The following is a 22,101-nucleotide window of genomic DNA, read 5'->3' as shown; positions in this document are numbered from 1 at the left end:
TCATGGACTTTTCTGCTTGGGCTAACTTCAAACTGTGATCCTCAGATTATAGGCTTCTGAGTAGCGAGAATTACAGTAGTGAGCCACCATGCCTGGCTTTCCAACAGTTCTTTATTAGCCTCTGAAATCTGTGTTGAAATCTACTTCTAAGTTCTGAAGGTGGCTGTCCTTTTCCCAAAGATTACTATCTTTAACTATTAATTCAGGAGAACATATGGTAGTTATAAGCTTTGACTTAGAATGTAGAATATTTTATGTAGAATTTATAGTGTGAATTGTGTAATCATAAAAATAATAAAGTAGTACAGTAAGCATATGCAAATAATATCTATACATACTTGGATACATAAATTGGAAATTATGTATGTTATTTATTATGAATATGCAATACCAGTCATTCTTATCTTCTGGCATGTTCATGACACAATTTTTTTTTTTTTTTTTTTGCCAGTCCTGGGCCTTGGACTCAGGGTCTGAGCACTGTCCCTGGCTTCTTCCCGCTCAAGGCTAGCACTCTGCCACCTGAGCCACAGCGCCCCTTCTGGCCATTTTCCATATATGTGGTGCTGGGGAATCGGAACCAAGAGCCTCATGTGTAGGAGGCAAGCGGTCTTGCCACTAGGCCATATTCCCAGCCCACACAATTTTTTTTTTAAGGAATGTTTTAACCACTACCCAAACATTGTTGCTGTTTCCTTTCCTCTGCTCCAGGAGACAAGTTTTTATCTATGACTTCAGATTTCATGAATGAAATGTTGCAAAACATATCTATCTGAAGCAATATTCTGATCATAGTTTTTCTTTTAGAGGTCATGAAAAGAAAGTACAAAACATAAAGTCAAGAAAACTATAAAATACTGTTATGGTATTTGAGTAATTGTCTTCAAGGAACAATATATATCAATGTATAAATCAAACAAAAAGTCTGATTCTTTTTAGGATAGAAGTCTTTATCGATGATTCATTTAAAATACTGCTCTACATATTTAAGGGTCTGGGGCGATACGTGCAATCATCATTAAGCTAAAGAACACAGCAGTTTATGTAAATCTATCACCAGAGAAACCTTGAGAAAATAAATATCCAACCCACATTCTAACAAACTTTTCAATCTTCTGCGTTTGTGAACATTGTTTAATATAATGTTATTTTCCGATCGCTTAAGTAGAGGAATTGAAGAGACACAGTTAGCCATGAAAAACCATTTGATTTAAGATCTAGTGCTAGGCAATTGTTTGTGAATGTCTTACATTGAGCATCGTTGATGGCTTCAAGGAGAAAGCCAGTTTCCATTCTCGAGGAGGTTGCAGTTTCTATGTATACAGTGCCTATGCCTTTTGGTTTTTCATAGAGCTTTAGCTTCTAATAGTCAGGATCATATTTCTCATAAAGGATCAAAATATGTTCAAAACATCTAATCCCCTACACCTTAAGTGCTCTGAGCCTTTTAAAAAACACAACTCAGAAATCCTTTAGATAACCCTGTGCAGTTTGGGGCTCAGGAAATTATGATCAAAAAAATGCAATGAAGAGTAGAGTATAAAGTTGTCGATTTCTTAAAAGAGGCACAGTTTAAATGCAGCTTCTGTTCAGAAATAACTTACCTCTTGCAGGATCAGGAGAGATGAAATGTAGCCCATTGGATTTTAAATAGATTGATAGTGACAGTTGATGATGAACTAGAAACAGTTTTCTGTGAACACCTTTACCTTTTTTTGGTTGTAGGCAAACCTTGCTACAGCCAAGGAGGTATGGATGTGGAGGTGAGAAGCAGAAAGGCTCATCTCTCAGTAGCTCTCTTTACAGCTTTGATTTATCTGTATTTGGCCATTGGTGTGGAGACTAACATATCTCATTTTGTCTTTGGGAAGACTCTAAGACACAGGGAGTGAAGCCCTGCACAAGATCATTGTTTATGTTACTCATTTATGTATTTAAATTGACAAAAGTGTATGTATTTATTATGCACAGTATCTTTAAAAACATGTATGTATTCATCAGAGAGTGGCTGACTCAAATGAATTAACTGACTTTAATTAATTACCTAATTAATGCTTTACTTTTGTGATGAGAACACTTAAAATTGACATTTTTAGCAGTGTGTACAATATATTGTTAGAAACTGTAGTCACTGTTTTATGCAGCAGACTTCCTGAACTTATTCTTGCCTAAATTTTTGTGTCCTTTTTCTGTCCCTCCTAACTGCTCATGTACTTCACTGAGCAGTTGATTTTGTTGGAGCTAATGGTCTATAGGAAAATATTGAGAAACAAATCTGAAAGCAATATTTGGAGCCAGCTGGGCAAACCTCTGAATGACTTTTATCTCAGACGATGGAAAGGACTATCGGTAGTTAGGTTGTGTATATGATTCTGGAGATTTGGAGATTTAGAGTTTAAACACAAGGCAAATGCTCTAATCCAAGAAAGTGGACATAATGGGCTAAGATATGGAATGATCATCAAGGTGCAAAAGCAGGCTCAAGAGATGTAGTGAGAAGACACAAGTCCCTTAGGAAGGGAAGTCAGCTTGAGACAGAACACCATGGTTTGGATACACTGATGGGGACAAACAGGTGAAAATTTCCATGGGCGTTTGGAAGATTTGCCTTTTGGACCAACAACTTGCCATTTGCTTAGAAGGAGGTAAATGCAGTGCTACACATTATAAGGGAACAAAGGCAACAGCAGAAATAAAACCAGTCGTTTTTATTTCTTTAGGATAGATAGTCCCCTGGGATTCTTACCACAATAGTCCTGTGAGATTATTAGTATCGGCACAACTGTTTTATTTAAATGGAATCTTCTTTTTTAAATTTAAATTTTCAGTTATTATAAATGCCAGGTAAAGAATAAATTTCTTCAATTTGAACGATGTCACCCTTTTCTCACTGTCTTCCAGTTTTTCCCTCTTGTCCCCATCCACAAGTTCTATAGCTCATTTAAAACACAGTGTCTAGTAGGTATCACTGTTACATTTGTTCACCCTTTGTCCCTCCATTTCTGTGCCCTTTTATCCTTTCAAAGATAGACAAAGGAACAGTCAAGATAAAAAGAAAAGAATATAAAAATAGCAACAATGAAAAACTCTCTTGTTTCTATATCCTAGAGTTCATTTTGATAAATATTATTTTATAAGATTAGATGCACAGAGGCATTGTGCCTTTGTGTTCCTCTAAGAGTGTCCTCCTTGGTCTCACTGCATGTGAATGCCTAGAGTCCAGTATAATTTATCATTTCCTCTTATGTTTTCGGTCTAGCTCCCACATATGACAGAAAACATGTACCATTTGTCTCTCTGAGCTTGGCTTACCTCACTTAACATGATTGGATCTAGACCCATCCATTTAGCAATAAATGACATAGTATTATTATCAATTCAACTTTAAAGGTAGAGAAATGGCCTAAAAGAACTTAACATTTACCTAAACTCAAACTATCAGTGAATAGAAAAGTCAATAGTCACACTAAAGCTTACTCGACTAAGGGCCTATCATTAATCTTTGAAATAATCAACTCACTTTGAAATTATCATTACTTGTTAACCAGTCAACTATTTTTAAATTATTTTTATTCTCTTTAAGTAGTTATACAAAGGAGTTGCTATTCAACAAATCAGTTTATAAATATAATGCATCTTGATTGATGTCAGCCCTTTTAATCATGCTCTCCTATCTCTCACAACCTAACCCTTCTTGTAAATTTTCTTAATTTCCTAGGATATGCACCAAATATAATAACCGCATTCTCCCCTCTCTTCTCCTCATTCTTCATCTAACCCCTTCCTGTAAGCACCCTCTCCCAACACCATTCAAATACCAGTATCCTGGTATTCATTTTGTTGGACTGTGAATTCATTTTCCTAAGGAATTACACTGTTTGAATACTATTTTATTCAAGATATCTTTCAATGTACATGGAAAATTCAATGAAAATGCACAAGTCTGATATGATACTATTTATATATTCACATATTTTAAATAAAATCTATGAAGGAATGCTGCACTGTTTGTATAAATACATATAAAGAATGTTGGAGGGTATCTCCTTTTGTACAACTACAATAAAGATAATAAAAACATAATTTTAAATAAAGAATGTCTGGAAAGACACACAAGGAATTGGAAACAGTGGTTACATTTGAGGAAGGAATCAAGATGTGCAGCAGAGTCTTAAGACAATTTTTTTCTAATGTTTTAATCATCAGAATATATGCATGTATTATTTGTATAATTAAAATTTAATTTTAACATGAATATTTCTACCCATAAAATGGCTTCTAATATAGATGAGCATGATATAAGGAATTTGAATTAAGCAAATGAAGAAAGTGAATGAGTTTATGGAAATTACTTAGAATATATTTACTAAGTGCAAGACATAGTTTTGTCTCTTTTTCGTCCCATGACTGGTTACTAAACTTCTTAGAAAGAAAAAAAAAAGGCAGGCAACTTTCCATTCACAATGCTCTAAGACTTGAGACCTGAATTTTTGAGTTGTACCAAACATAGGTGGGTAGCCATGAAGGGAAGTCCCCCAGCAGGAGATTGCAATCAACTTGTCCATTCTTAGAAGAGTTGTATCACTAAAAGTCAAACTCCTTCTTCTACAGATCAAAGGGAACTTGAACTCAGGCATGCATTTGAGGCTCTTTTCCTTTGATTCTCCTTACTGAGGGCCTCCATTGGTAACCATTGGCCCTATTCATAACCCTCTCCCCAAACCCCCCTCCAGTAAATCATAGCTAAAGTCACAATTCGCTCCTACTGAGCCATCTTGTTTAGAACCCATGAGCTTTTCAGGAAGGCTTAAACTGACAGATTGAATAACTAACTCACTAGATAACTAGCCAATCAACCACCCACCCACCCAACTAACTAGTAAGCTAACTAACTAACTAGATTTCATCTTAGCTACTTACCTCTTCTTATCCTTATATTTCAGCTTAAATTGTGCTCTTCCCCAAAGGTCATGTGCATCCACCACCACACAAAATAGATGGGTTGTTCTTTCTTGTGCAGCCATATTTCTCTACCTTCTAAACCATTGCACTTCCCTCTCTAAGGCCCATGCTGGATACATATATGTCTCTCCTTAGACCTGTTGCATTTCAATCTTCAGAACTCTATCTATCTATCTATCTATCTATCTATCTATCTATCTATCTATCTATCTATCTAACTATCCATCTATCTTCCTATCTGTAATTCATCATCTAATTGCTAATATTTCTTGATTAAGAAGGGGGGCCCCTGATTAGTTGCATCTGTGACTTTTTTTTTTTTTTGGCCAGTCCTGGGCCTTGGACTCAGGGCCTAAGCACTGTCCCTGGCTTCTTCCCGCTCAAGGCTAGCACTCTGCCACTTGAGCCACAGCGCTGCTTCTGGCCGTTTTCTGTATATGTGGTGCTGGGGAATCGAACCTAGGGCCTCGTGTATCCGAGGCAGGCACTCTTGCCACTAGGCTATATCCCCAGCCCGCATCTGTGACTTTTGTGCATGTGTTTGCCTGTGTGTGTTTGTATCTCTCTGTGTGTATCTGAGTGCTGGTCCTGGGACTTGAACTTAGGGCTTGAGCACTGCCCCTGAACTTTCTGTGCTCAAGATTAGTACTCTACTACATGAGTAACAGCTCTACTTCTAGTTTTGTGGGTGGCTAATTGGGGTAAGAGTCTTACAGACTTTCATGTCTGGGCTGGCTTTAAACTGCGATCCTCAGATCTCAGCCTCCTGAGTAGCTGGGATTATAGGCATGAGCCACCATGCTTGGCTTCACCTGTTACTTAAACTGATACTGAACTCTTTCCCACTGTCATTACTAGCTCTGGCATGATTGGAATTTCTGCAATACTATCACAAAGCAGATGTCAATTTGGCTTGCTCAATCTAAGGAAACTGTTTTGATATTATAAATGTTGTTTACTGGGTTCTGGCAGTAGATAATGGGATGTTTTAAATAAAGTTCATAAAAATAAATACAAATGTTGATATACAGCAGTCCCTCTATAATGCTGTTTCATTCTTGGAGGCTGGCTCTGTGTGCAGACTGATTTTGCCTTGAGGTCGATTATGTGCCTTTATCAATTGTTCAGTATTGTTGGGGTCCATCTTTCTCACCTTGATGGAAGGGGCTTGATGCACCTCCCCCAGCCCTGGGGAATGCGGCCCTGCTACTCCCTCTGGATTGGAATCCAGAGAAACCGGTTGGGCCAACAGCCCTCCAACCTGCCAGCCAGCCAGCCGGGCGCCCACCAACCCCACCCGGGTTTGGTGCGCTCAAGTGACGTTAGCCCTTGGGGGTCAGGTGACAGCTCTTGGCCTATCAGAATCCTGGCCAACCCCCTTCCTTCGGAATCATCTCCCCTTGTCCTTCTCTCAATAAAGTCAGTTCGCTCTCAGAAGCCAACTCCTTGTTGGTCTATGTACGCTAGCTCCCAGGGAAGGATAGCGGCCACATTACCACGTAGGTCACGCGCGCGCCAGGCCAGACCGAACCCCCACGTCTCACTCTAATTTACCTGCTGGTCGGGAGTTGGGGGAGAGGACGTTACGGAGGGCAGAAAGAGAGAAGAAAGAGTCCAAGCCGGGAGGGGAGAAAAAAACCCCAACACGGTATTGCTATCTATAAAATATGGGATATATAGTATACTACATCACAAAATAGAAGAAATTAAATAAGCTAATATGTGGTGAGTGCTTTAGACGATTGCTTAGCACATTGTTTTAGACATTTTACTCTTAAAAATTGGGCACTCAATCAAATTATGTAGGTGCTACAAATAATGTATTTGCAAAGGAATAGATGGAACTGAAAAAAAAAAGTATGAAAAGTGAAGTTAAGTCAGGCCCAGAGAGACAAAGGATGTATGTTTTTTTCTCATATGTGTAATCTAGAACTAATTTATAAATGTACAACAAAACAAGGTTTTTTGCAAGTGCACATGGATGTATTAACAGATGTGGTATTTGCAGAGAGAATTCAAATGGAGTAATTCCTTAGAAAAACTTTCAGTCCAACAAAATAAATACAGGAGCCTGGTACTTGAAAGGTAGGGAGAAAGGTCAAGGGCAGGGAGGTAAACAAATAAAGAGAGCAAGGGAGGGAAAGGGGAGAGAGAAAGCAGTCATAATATTCCTTGCATATTGTACAAAATAGAAAAAAGTAAGTTGAGGGGGTGGGTTTTCAGGAATAGGGAAAATGATGAAAGGGTTGACATCAAGATATTATATTCATTAACTGGTTTAAAAATGTTAACTCTTTGTTATAATTATTTTATAATAATAACAATATAATTTTAAAAAAGAATAAACTCATTACAGATGAAATGACATAATAAGACAGTACAAAGATACCACTTCATACATTGTAGAATATTAGATGTAGAATATTGAAGTACTTCAATTTGCTAATGAGAATATAAAAAGGATACATTTACAATTTTTCATCACTTCTTTTTTTTTTTTTTTTTTTTTTTGGCCAGTCCTGGGCCTTGGACTCCGGGCCTGAGCACTGTCCCTGGCTTCTTCCCGCTCAAGGCTAGCACTCCACCACTTGAGCCACAGCGCCGCTTCTGGCCGTTTTCTGTATATGTGGTGCTGGGGAATCGAACCTAGGGCCTCGTGTATCCGAGGCAGGCACTCTTGCCACTAGGCTATATCCCCAGCCCCATCACTTCTTAATAGATGTTGAGAAAGTCTTAGTGATTTCGTACTGGATTTTTTTTTTTCCTGCCTCTATTACAACTTGAACTCAAGGCCTTGGCTTGATCTCAATGATTACTTGTGCTATGCTGTTTTTGCCAATTACTCTGGAGATAGAGGCTCATAGATGTTTTTCTGCCTGTGTTGCCATGTGTACACTCCAGATATCAGCTTCTTGAGTAGCTACAATTACAAGCCCAAGGTTACCAGTACCTGTTTCATATTCTTAAAGAATTCACTTTAAATTTGTAAACTAAATTGTGTAAAATATGGATTTCCCAAATGAAAACAAAAGACACTCTGAAGGAAAAATAAAACAGAAGGAGAACTCAGGCCCCATTCACAAGGTAGCATACTGACTGCTGATTTTTTGCCTTTTAATTTTTAACTCAGAGTAACTTCCTACAGAAATCCACTTATGTACAGATATGTTAACTCTTATTTTTCCAGTTAATTGCTTTAATCTTAAATTATGAGAAAATTAACTAACTGTCCTAATGGAGGAGAAAAGTTAATAACAATTTTAATGAGTATAACCGTAGCAGGTTTTGTAATATCCCTAAAAAGATGGTGAACACACTTCTTTTTTAGTTGACTCTCTCACATTCTCTGAATGGCCCTAAGTGCTGACTACCAATGATTGATTACCTCTTGGAAGATGTATCTCCAACTCATCCTCTCATCCTAAAACCAATTATGACCTGGGGGGGGAAAAAAAACCACCCAGAATTCTAAATGTTAAAAAAAAGAATCCAGCCATAGAATGGATTTTCCTATAATATGAAGTGCTTAAATTCAGAATTTGAGGAAAAGTATGTGAGTAAGCTTTAACCATAGTATAGTAAATAGCAATTTTGGATTGCATTAAGCTGGCCTTAGAAATTTTATCTAAAATGATAAAGAATGGGGTCTTCATGCCATAAAGCATTTGTACCACATGCAAAGTAATGAGATTCAGCCTGTGTCAATACACTTGAGATGTCAGAGCAGGAAAGATGAGCCCAAATAGAGCTAAATAGTCTCAGTAAATTGAGTATTCCATGGTTAGGTTAGAGCTGGAGGCTAATGAAACAATTGGGATTAAAGAGCAAGAGAACACTGAGAAGACTAGAGTTATGCAGGAATGCAAGAGTGAAGGACACAGCATGCACAGGAGTAGACCAGACTCCTCCTTTGAAGACTAATCTTGAAATAGCGGCATGAAAATCTGTTTGTCCCACTCAAGAGCAACTCATGGAGAGAGATCAGATACTAGAGTGCTTGCACTGTGCTAGAAGCATTTGTATATCAGTCAGAGTACAAGGACCCCAGGCATTTTGTAAAGAATTAGTAACAATTAATCCTAGGAAAAATGCTACTCTAGAACCACTGTGACATCTCTTTTTCTCTCTCTTTCTCTCTCTCTCTCTCTCTCTCACACACACACACACATTTGAAAGTATTAACCATTCGCAAGAAAATGCAGAGTTGGCTGAAACAAAACCTAACAGTCCATGCACAAAGACAGCAATGTTCAGTTGCACAAAGCTGTATGACTGACTGATAGACACGAGACATGTCAAGCAGCAGAAAACGGCTTCCTATACATAAGAAGAAGAAAAACAAGTGAAGGGCTGCAAATATGGACTAGTGGTAGAATGCTTACCTCTTATACATGAAGTCTTGGGTTTGATTCCTCAGCACCACATATATAGAAAAGGCCAGAAGTGGTGTTGTGGCTCAAGGGGTAGAGTGCTAGCCTTGAGCAAAAAGAAGCCAGGGACAGTGTTTATGCCCTGAGTTCAAGCCCCAGGATTGGCAATAAAAAAAAAAAAAGGAAAACAAGTGAATAGAAACACATACCGAAGTTATAGATATGGTAGAGCATTATCAGATAAGGATTTTGAAACAATTATTGTAAATAGAGCCAAGGCATAAAGAAAATTATATATGCTCTTGCAATAGAGAAAAACAATTCCAACAGAGAAATGAAATCCTAATGATTCCAGAGAATTAAAAAAATAGCATTAAAGGATCTTAACAATTCCAATTAGCTTAGAGATGACAATATCTTGAGAAATACTGCATTATATTAGTAGTAGATAACTCCCTGTCAAGTGAAATATTAGAAAATTAGTGCAAAATTACACAATAAGCTTTTCAAACTGAAACCAAAAACTGAAAAGGAATGAAGACGCCAGTGACTTGTCAGACAGGATCCAGTCCAACCTTTGTAGTTAACTTGGAGTCACAAAGAGAATTGAGAGATTATTGTTGGCCTAGGAAAAAAAGTAACCATGTTAAGAAATATCAAAATTGCTAAAATAGTCTGGAACACCCATTAATGAATCTCAGTATATATCTAGGATAGTCCAAGCAGAGGATCACAATAGCTCAATAGCTACATACATATGATCATATAAGTTGATGCTAAGCCAAATGAACTCTAAGTTATAAAAACAAGAGGACTTTCTTTGTCATTGTTGTTTTAAATGTACTATGTGAAGTCATTTCTTTTTTTCTTTTATTTTTCCCCCTCTGGTTTATCCCCTGTTGTTACCGCATATGATTTTGGTACCCTGGGTATTGTGTGTACATTTATCTGAATTTGGGAAGGGAAGGGGAATATCAAAATGGTGAGACAAAGGACAAAGGTGGAACCAATGCAACAGCGATACTCACAAGACAACATGTTGGAAATGAACTGTACAACTCAAGGGAGTGGTGACTGGGGGAGGGAAATGGGGAGAAAAATGAGGGAAAGAGTAACAAGTTTGACCAGAAATGTACTCACTACCTTACATATGGAACTGTAACTCCTCTGTACATCACCTTGACAATAAAATTAAATTGAAAAATTAAAAAGTGAGATGAAAAACCATGCCTTATCAATGTGCACTATGATCACACTACTGAAAAATAAAATAGGTAAAGGGAAAAGTGTGACAAACACTTAAGACACTTTATGTGCCGAGTATTAGTTAATACTAGGCAGAAAGAAAATGTAAGCCAGTACTTAATTAAATGAGAGTTTTAGGCCCTTAAAAGACGTCCCACAATTTTATGTAGAGTAAAAATAACCTCCAAATATAAAGGTAATGAAAGACAATTGAAGTCAATGAAAAAACAGAGTTTCTCATCAGTAGATCTGTATTACATGAAATCTAAGGGTTGGAGTGTGGTTCAGTGCTGAAGTGCTTGCCTGGAAAGCATGAAGCCCAATACCACAAACCAAATCAAGTCAAACTTACGGATGGAAAAAATCAGGACCTGTATAAAGAACGAATAATAACAAAAATGGCAAGTGGATGGCTAAATTAGATTTGTCTTCAATGTTTAAATTTACTTGAGTGTAAATATGACAGAGAAATCATAAAATGACTTCATTATGTACTCATGTATGGGAATAAACTAAATGATAAGAAAATGGAAAGTGAAGATTGAAAGTAGAAGTGTACCTAGCAAGCCACTGTAATTAAGTGGTATATTATTTAAAATCAGAATGTGATACATGGAGGAAGGATATTTTAATTCTCCAGAAACCATTAACCATTAAACCATTAACCCTCCCCATCCGAAGGTTAGTCTTTAGCTTCCATTTTCCTACATGGGGAATGGAAAATTATTCTTTTCTCCATTTCTCCTTAATTAGCCCTATTTTACAAAAAAGTAAATCATTGCTAAAACTAAAATAAAGCAAAAAAGTAACAAACCCCACACAAGTTTTAGCTAATAAAATATTCATAGTTAAAATAGATTGCTTAAGTATGGCTTAGTTAATGAAAAGTAAAACAGGATAAAAAATAGGAACCAGTCAGCTTAAAAACGTCACAGTACATTAGATATAAAGACAATCATATGCATAACTATTTTAATATAAACAAATTGCTTCAACTAAAAAATAAAGATTCTGAGATTATATAAAAATAAAAATGCTGTGTGCAAGAGGTACACATTCAATGTGAAAACATTTCACAGTTAAAAAACAACAATCTAATGCTATCCAATTACTAAAAATAGGAAATCTATGGCCAAGTATATTGATATAAAAAATATTCCTCAGAATAAGAATCATTACCAGAAGTGAAGAAGAGTATTTTGTAATGACAAAATGGATAATTTATTAAGAGAAAACAACACAAAAAGTGTTGGGATGAACTGCAATTTAAAATACATGAACACTAGGGTGCTGGTGGCACACATTTGTAATTCTATATACTCAGGAGCCTGGGATCTGAATATCACAGTTCAAAACTCAATCCTAGTAGGAAAGTTTATGAATTGGAGCTGTGGATTAAGCGATAGACCACAGCCTTGAGCAAAAACAGCTAAGGGACAATGCCCAGGTACTGACTTTAAGCCCTAAGACTGGCACTTACCACCACCACAACAGCAATAAAACCATGAAGCAAAACCATTGGGAATAAAAGGAGAAACAGATAATTTGACAATTACAGGTGCAGATTTTAATATTCTTCTCTCAGTAAGTCATGTTATAAAGATATAAGGGATTTGAAAGACATTACCAATCCATCCAACCTAGCAATTTTTGAAATTCAGTTTTGAAATTCTATAAAAGATTTATTAGAAAATAAGATTAGGAAGTGGTGCTGTGGCTCAAGCACTAGCCTTGAGCTGAAGAGCTCAGTGATAGTGCCTAGGTCCAGAGTTCAAGCTCCATAACCAACCAAAAAGAAAAAGTCACTTGAAAATAAGATCATTTATTGAACCATAAAACAAGTTTAAATAAATTTAAAATCATTAATATAATGTAGATGAAGTTATCTAACTACAACTGAACAAACATGAAAATTAAATATTTAAAATATAACTTGAAAATCTCCAAATATTTGTAAGTGAAAAATATTTGTAAGTGCTAAATAACTCAAAGATGAAGTCATAGGAAAAGAAGGAAATGTTTTTTATCTGATTAAAATTTAAAATGCAGTATTTCAAAGTTTGTGGATTGGAGCTACATAGTTCTTGCAAGACAGATTTATATCTGCAAACATTTACAGCTGAAGGTGAGAAATGTTAAAAATCAATGTTAAATTTTTTTCTCCTAAAAGGTCTCAAATCAAATTAAACACAAAATTCCAAGGAGTTAAACAATACAGGTAAGAGTAAATATGTACGGCAAAGAGTACAGCTTCATAGGAAAATAATTGAACTTCAAATTCAAAATGTTCCCATAAAAAATCTTTTGAGCTTATTTTAGCTTTAAAAATAGGTTTAAAAAACAATGCCAATTTCTCTCCAAGTTGTATAGGGTAATATAAAACTGATGTTCAAAGAAGACATCATTATTATAATGAAACAATATTATAGGACGAGATTCTTTGGATACATAGGTACAAAGCCCTAAGTAGTACTTAGCAAATTAGATCCAGGAATACATAAAAAGGATAATAGGTAATTCTCGAATGGGCTTTTACCCAAGTCATCCAAGATTGGATTAACTTTTAGAGGTCATTGTAACTCCTGACACGAACACAACAATGGATCCTGTAACAGACACAGAGCAAAACCTCTGACAAAATCTGACATCCATTCATGGCAGAAAATAGGAATTTGTTTCTGTAAATTTCCTTAGTGAAGCAGACATCTTGATTACTTTCAGCTTTCTGGCCTATATAAACATGACTATAACTCATATTCCTGTATCCCAAAGCAACCTGGACCAGAATTCTCTTTGTTACATACACAGGTTGAGGTCCTTCCTCAGACATTGCCCTCCAGAATAACTGGTTTTTACACAGCACTTAGGCTGTGTCCCTCTCCCTCAGTCACACTGGTGTTGCATCATCAGCCTCCCTCATGATTAGCATTCTCAGGAGAGATGAGAAGAGGCAGACAGAGGGCAGAAGAAGCTTGCTTGATGTAGTATTTTCCTTCATCACCAGTGAATAGATCTCATTGTATGTACACTAGTTACATGGACTTCCTCTTACATATTTTATGTTTTAGAGGGAGTTTCCTCTTTTCTTGTTGATTGGTAGCCGTTCTTTGTGTATTTTAGTCATCGTTTTCCCAGTGTTTATTGCTAGTAGAAAAACAAAAATCCATCATTTTCACTATTTCTCTTGAAATAAATTCTATAAGTCATTCATTTTATTGTGATGTCTTGCTCAGGTATTTCTTAATTCTTAAATCACAGATATTTAAATATTTTTCTCTCTAAGCTTAAAAAGGTTTCCTTTCATATTTGGGGCATTAGTGGGATCTACTTATATTTCTTTTTACATTAGAAGATAGGAAGCAACATCTTTTTATATTTTTAATATGTGAAGTAATTATGTAATAAGACTACAGTTTAATTCCATCTATTAAACTATCTCCCCCAGTCTTACATTTTTATCATATAGCAAGGGTGAATATATATTTGTTGTTCCAGTGCTAGAAGTATTGGTTCTTACAAATGTAGTATAACTTAAAAATACTTTGGATAGAAATATTCTTTTAAATAAAAGTTGTGAACTATAAGTATATTTTTTAGGAAAAAATTACAAAAATAAAGTTGTCTAATAAATGCTCACAGCATCCAGTTGTAAACTCTTTTATTCTTTTAGCTGTCTCTTTTTGTCTTTTATTTCCTGGCTTATTAATGTGATTGTAGCCACTTTTTTCTTCTCTGTTAGGTATTTTTCTTACCATTCCCTCAATTAAAGCTCAGAGATAGAATTAATAAGAGCATGATTAGAATCCAGGTTTGTTTAATTTTGATGCTATTATACTAGATTGAATTTTTCTTATAGGGGTAAATAATAAATATTTTAGGGTTTGTCACAGTGATTCCACTTTGTCATTACCTGCAAAAGCAGCCATGACTAATACATGAATGCAGAGCCATAGCTGTACTCCGGCAAAACTGTGTTCAAAATCTGGCAGTACTTCCAATTTGGCCCATAGGCAGCATTTGTCCTATCTTTCAGCAAAACATATCACTTCTATAAAAGTATGGTTTCCAAAATGAGTACCTATTATTCAAATACAGCCAGTCATTGTTGTTGTTTTTTAAAAGTATTCTCTACATGGAGATGATGGTTGTTTATGAAAGTTATTTTACATCTAATCAATGGTGGAAAACACATAGGCATACACTAAATTCTCCAATCAAATTTTACTTGGACTCAAGAAAACACAACAGAATAGTTCTACTACATACTAGAATAGGCATGGTCACCCAGTCTTTGAATACTTTCAGATCTATTTTCCTGAATTTATTAAGATTTTCCTATATTGTTCAATATTATCTTCATAGATTCCAAAGGAGCTTATATTATGTTGCTGTTGCCCATTCCTGCATCTACTCCCTTTCGTCTCCCTTCCTCTTCTTCCCATCTCCTTCCTTCCTTCTCTTTCCCTCTCCCCTCCCTCCCTCCCTTCCTTCCTTTCTTCCTTTCTTCTTTTTTTCTCTCTTTCCTCTTAGATTTTGCTTATTCAATACCCAAATGGATGAGTGTGATTTAGAAAAATATGAATACTATTTCATTCATGAATGCTGTATTACTTAGTGTAAAAAACAAGAAGCATTGTATTTATAACCTGACTTATGGAATTGTGACTTCTTTGTGAGACTATTTAATAATAAAATACTAGTTCATGGATGCTCTGTTCCTTGCTTTTATTCTTTTTCCCTTGTGTTTTATTTTGAATGGTTTATATTTATTGTCATATCTTTAAGGGCAAAGATTAATCTTCTATAATGTGTAAATATTAATCCAATCAAGTATTTATATTTAAGATATTGTGAATGAACAAGGTGGTTCATATCTATAATTCCAGCTAATTGGGAGATTGCAAAATTGCAATTCAAGTTTAGCCCATGTTAAAAAAAAAACACAAAAACTGTGAGGGGCCTGGTGCTGGTGGCTCATGCCTGGAATCCTAGCTATTCAGGAGGCTGAGATGTGAGGATGGCTGTTCAAAGTCAGCCCAGGCAGGAAAGTCTGTGAGACTCTTATCTCCATTTAACTCTAAGAAAATGGGAAGTGGTGCTATGACTCAAAGTGGTAGAATGCTAGTCTTGAATGTTAAAGCTCAGGGACAGAGCCCAGGCAGTTGTTCAAGCCCCAGGATCAACACAAATTAAAAAAATGAGAGAGGACTTCTGCGAAGATGGCAGAGGAGCAGCAGAGCCCTAGCTGTGCTCTCTCTGACATCACAGTTTGCTCACCCCATAGAAACTTTACTCCTAGAAAGACAGCCAGAGTAAGTTCTAACAGTACAGGGATTCTGGCCAGGAAGGAAAAATCGACTTTGCTCATCTGAAAACACAGATTTGAGCTCTGGGCAGGGTCCCGCCACCACGCCAGTGCCAGCGCAGGCACAGCACAGCACCCAGCACAGCAACCTGCACTCCACGCGGCTAAAGCACACAGCATAGACCAGGGAGAAATCCTCCAGATGGCAGCTGAGCACGGACGACCTGAAATCGCAGAGAAAGCGGATGCCCAAGGCCTGCCTGCAAGCTGTGCGAACCACAGAGACCCAGGATTGCACCAACAGGGGAGAAAGGTCAGAACAGATCCACCCCTTGCAAACTGAAATCAAGTCAAACCAGCCAATCAGGAAAATAGACTGCAGACCATTGCAAGGAAACCAGAGACTGGAGAAAGACCACCCAAACAAGAGGACTCCATTTTTTTTTCTTTTCAAACATTTTTTAAACTTTTTTTTAAATTTCTTTTTAATTTTTTCACTTCTGAAAGGTCGTTGTTTTTTTTTTGTTGTTGTTTGTTTGTTTTCCATTTTACCGGTTTGTTTTATCAAGGTTTTGGTTTGTTTGTTTGTTTGTTTGGATTGTTCCATTTCTGTTCTTTTTCCTTCTTATTTTTTTTCATTTTAAAATAATTTTTCTCTGTTTTGTGCATCTGTCTTCCAGTATTTTTACTTTATTTCTCTCTTTGCATTCTCTTTCTTTAAAAATTACTTTCCTATGAATAATACCTCCACTCTTTTCTGCTAACTCTCCATTGTCTATAATTTTAACCTTGTTCTTTCTACTAATTCTACTCTTCTCCACATTTCCATGTCACTGAAACTAAAGCCAAATCACTACCCCCCCAATACATTTTACTCTATTCTCTTTACTACCTCCAACTTACCCTCCTGACTTACTGCCTAGAACACCAGGTTCCATTGACTCCTGGTTATTGGATAGAGGGTATCCCAGATTAATCCAAGTGAATCAAAGGGGTTCATGGAGAAAGCCAGTCCTAAAAGAACTTAATATAAAAGCAAGAATTGCATTTAGGGTTGTAACAGTAAATAAGTAACTACTGAATACAGGGCCCAGGATCGGTTGTTATATTGAAATTGTATTCTTTAGGAACACCAAAGCTAATTTTATAGACAGGTATACAGGGTATCTGTATATAATTGTGAACTTGTAAGGTTTACACAACAGTGCTTGGTAAGGGCTGCTTTGGGTCTTAAACGGTGCTCACAGGTGCTGGTAGACTGGCATTCCCAATCCAAATGGGCAGAAAGAACACAAGAAAGATGGCAAACAATGAAGTCTTATCCCCCACTCAAAACAAGCAGGAAGCAGAGCAGTCAATCATAGAAGAGAACCCCCAAATGCTCTACAAAGTCTACTGATAAACATGATAAATGAAAAGTTTGAATCTCTTCAGTCAATTATTCTAGAGCGTGAGGAGGTAAAGCAAAAAATAATGGAGAATTTCATGGCATCCACAAATAGAAAAATAAATGAACTTCAAGAGTCAAATGAAAAGATAGCTACCCAGCTTAAAGATTTGAGAGACACAAAACAAACGCAAAGTAATGAAGTTAATGAAGTAAAGAAGTCCTACAAGACCTAAGAAAGGACATGGAAATCATCAGGAAAGACCAGTCAGAAGGAAAAGAGATGGGAAATGAAGTAGCTAGCCTACAGTCCCGACTAACTGAAGCAGAGGATCGAATCTCAGGAGATGAAGATTCCTTAGATTCTATGGCGAAAGATCAAAAATCAATACAAATCCAGTCCAATCAACAAAACCGATCGCTACAGGAGATTCAAGACACGATCAGGAAGCCCAATTTAAGGATAATAGGTATTGAGGAAAACTTGGAGAAAGAGGTTAATGGGATAGGCAGTCTATTTAACAGAATATTAGCTGAGAACTTCCCAAATATCCAGAAGGAAAGGCCTATACAGATACAAGAAGCATTTAGAACCGCAAACCGACCAGACCAGAATAGGACATCCCACCGACACATTGTGAGCAAAACAGGATCAGTAGAGTACAAGGAAAGAATCCTTAAAGCTGTTAGGGAGAAGAAAACAATCACATATAAAGGAAAAGCAATCAGAATTACCCCAGACTTCTCAGCAGAGATCAGGAAAGCAAGGAGAACCTGGAATGAAGTATACCAAACACTAAATAAAAATAACTACCAACCAAGAATTCTGTACCCAGCCAAACTCTCATTCATAGCTGAAGGTCAAATAAAAGTCTTCCACAGTAAGGAAAAACAGAAACAATATATCTCCACCAAACCAGCTTTGCAAAAAATTCTCAAAGATGTACTATACAGGAAAAATAATCAAGATCCCAATACAGAGAGAGAAATGAACACTAAATAGTAAACATCAGATCAAGAAATGGGAAGACACAGCTTTAAACAAGATAGTGATAATGAAAGGAACAAACGATCATCTCACAATCCTAACTCTCAACATTAATGGACTTAATTCTCCAATCAAACGACATAGGCTCATAAGTTGGATCAAAAATCAAGATCCATCTTTCTGCTGCCTCCAAGAGACACATCTATCCAGCAAAAGTAAACATCTTCTAAAAGTGAAAGGCTGGAATCAAATATATCAAGCAAATGGCCCCCATAAGCAGGCTGGAGTTGCAATCCTAGTATCAGACAAAATTAACTTCAAATTAAAAAAGGTAAGAAGAGACAAAGAAGGCTACTACATACTAGTAAAGGGATCTCTCCTACAGGAAGATATGACCATTCTAAATATCTTCACAACAAATGCAGGAGCACACAACTTCATCAAACAAACTCTACTGAATCTAAAAACACTCATAGACCCAAACACATCGATAGTTGGGGACTTTAACACTCCACTATCACCTCTGGATAGATCAACATGCCAAAACCTGAACAAAGAAACCACAGAACTAAACAATTGCATAGACCAACTAAACTTAATCGACATCTACAGAATATTCCACCCAGCAAGGACAGAATACACATTCTTCTCTGCAGCACATGGAACATTCTCCAAAATAGATCACATCTTAGGGTACAAAGAAAATCTGTACAAATTCAGAAACAGCCACCACAGAAAATGCTACAATTCATGGAGACTAAACAACACACTGCTGAACCATCAGTGGGTCATTGAAGAAATTAAAACGGAAATTCAAATGTTTATGGACTTCAACCAAGTCGAGGACACAAAGTAAAAGCTCCTTTGGGAAACAGCAAAGGCAGTACTCAGAGCAAAATTTATATCTCTGAGTGCATACTTCAACAAACTGTAGAAAGAGCAACTCAATAATTTAAGGAAGCACCTTGATTTTCTGGAGAGAGAACAGCAAGCCAAACCCCAAGTCAATAGACAGAAGCAAATAATTAAAATAATATCAGAATTAAATCAATTAGAAACAAAAAGAAAACCATTGAAAGAATCAACAAAACAAAGAGTTGTTTCTTTGTAAAAATCAACAAGATAGACAGACCCCTGGCAAACCTGACCAAAAAACGAAGGCAGCACACTCAAATAAACAAGATAAGAGATGAAACAGGTAACATCACCACAGAAATAACCGAAATTCAGAAAAAAATGAGGGACTATTTTGCAAACCTTTATGCCAACAAATTCAAGAACTTGGAAGAAATTGATGATTTCCTAGAAAAAATTCATATCCCCAAACTCAACCATGAAGATTTAAACCTTCTAAACAGACTCATATCCAGATTTGAAATAGAAACGGCAATAAATGATCTCCCATCCAAGAAAAGCCCAGGTCCAGATGGATACACTGCAGAATTCTACAAGGCCTCCAAAACACAGCTCACACCAATATTGTTCAAACTCTTCAATGAAATTGAAAGCGAACGTTCACTACCATCCTCATTCTGTGAAGCCAGTATAACCCTCATCCCCAAACCAGGCAGAGACTCATCATGGAAAGAGGACTACAGACCGATGTCCCTGATGAATATAGACACAAAAATTCTCAACAAAATTCTGGCCAACCGACTTCAACAGGTCATCAAAAAAATCATACACCACGAACAAACTGGATTCAACCCAGGGATGCAAAGTTGGTTTAATATACGCAAGTCAATTAATGTAATCTACCACATCAAACAGAGCAAGCTAAAGAACCACATGGTTTCATCTCTGGATGTGAAAAAAGCGTTTGATAAAATCCAGCACCCATTTATGCTAAAAGCCCTGGAAAAAATGGGATTCCAGGGAACATTCCTGAATATAATTAAGGCATTTTATGGCAAACCAACAGCAAGTATAACTCTAAATGGTGAAAAACTAAAGCCATTCCCTGTAAAATCAGGAACAAGGCAGGGATGTTCACTCTCTCCCCTGCTCTTCAACATAGTACTAGAATTCCTACCCGAGCAATCAGGCAAGAAGATAATATAAAGGGGATCCAAAATAGGAAAAGATGAACTTAAACTTTCTCTCTTCGCAGATGACATGATCCTATACCTAAAGAATCCCATAGACTCTACCCCCAAGCTACTAGAGTTGATCCTAAACTTTGGCAAAGTTGCAGGATATAACATAAACCTTCAAAAATCAACGGCCCTTCTCTATGGTAAAGAACCAAAGATGGAGCCTGAAATCAGGAAAGCAACTCCTTTTGCAATAGCCCCCCAAAACATAATATACCTAGGAATAACCTTAACCAAAAGAGTGAAAGACCTCTTTGATGAGAACTTTAAAAGCTTGAAAAACAAAATTAAGTCAGAACTAAGGAAATGGATAAACCTCCCATGCTCCTGGATTGGGAGGATTAATATAATCAAAATGGCAATATTGCCAAAGGCTATCTACAAATTCAATGCAATATCCATTAATATCCCAACACCATTTTTTAATGAAATAGAGGAAGCAATCCAGAAATTCTCTGTTGTTGTTGTTTTTTTTTTGGCCAGTCCTGGGCCTTGGACTCAGGGCCTGAGCACTGTCCCTGGCTTCTTCCCGCTCAAGGCTAGCACTCTGCCACTTGAGCCACAGCGCCGCTTCTGGCCGTTTTCTGTATATGTGGTGCTGGGGAATCGAACCTAGGGCCTTGTGTATCCGAGGCAGGCACTCTTGCCACTAGGCTATATTCCCAGCCCCAGAAATTCATATGTAACAATAAAAGACCAAGAATAGCAAAAACACTCCTAAGCAGAAAGAACAGTGCTGGAGAATTACAATACCCAACTTCAAGCTATATTATAAAGCTATAGTAATAAAAAAAGCTTGGTATTGGCACTGGAACAGGCCTGAAGACCAATGGAACAGAATTGAAGACCCAGAAATGACCCCCCCCCAGAACTACGCCTACTTAATCTTTGATAAAGGAGCTAAAACAATAGTATGGAAGAAAGATAGCCTCTTTAACAAGTGGTGCTGGCAAAACTGGTTCAACAAATGCAACAAACTAAAACTAGATCCTTATATATCACCCTGCACCAAAATCAATTCCAAATGGATTAAAGACCTCGAAATCAAAACAGACACCCTGAAAACACTAAAGGAAGGAGTAGGAGAAACACTTGGGCTCCTTGGCGCAGGACGGAACTTCCTTAACAAAGACCCAGAAAGGCTACAAATCAAAGAAAGGTTGGACAAATGGGACTGCATCAAACTGCAGAGCTTCTGCATGGCAAAGGACATAGCTCGCAAGATAAACAGAAAGCCCACAGACTGGGAGAAGATCTTTACTGGACATTCAACAGACAAAGGCCTCATATCTAAAATATATGCAGAACTAAAAAAAATTACCTTCTTCCAAAACAAAACCACAAAGAACCAATAGCCCCCTCAACAAGTGGGCTAAAGACTTACAAAGAGACTTCTCTGATGAGGAAATGAGAATGGCCAATAGACATATGAAAGAATGCTCTACATCACTGGCCAAAAAAGAAATGCAAATCAAAACAACATTGAGATTCCATCTCACCCTAGTAAGAATGTCATATATCAAGAAAACTAACAATAACAATTGTTGGAGGGGATGTGGACAACAGGGAACCCTACTTCATTGTTGGTGGGAATGTAAACTGGTTCAGCCACTCTGGCAAACCGTATGGAGATGCCTCAGAAGGCTAAATATAGAACTCCCCTATGACCCAGCATCCCCACTTTTGGATATCTATCCAAAAGACCACAAACAAAATCACAGTAATGTCACCAGCACAACAATGTTCATCGC

Source organism: Perognathus longimembris, chromosome 13 (assembly GCF_023159225.1).
Source record: "Perognathus longimembris pacificus isolate PPM17 chromosome 13, ASM2315922v1, whole genome shotgun sequence".
Taxonomy (NCBI): domain Eukaryota; kingdom Metazoa; phylum Chordata; class Mammalia; order Rodentia; family Heteromyidae; genus Perognathus; species Perognathus longimembris.
Note: the sequence above shows the minus strand (reverse complement) of the source record.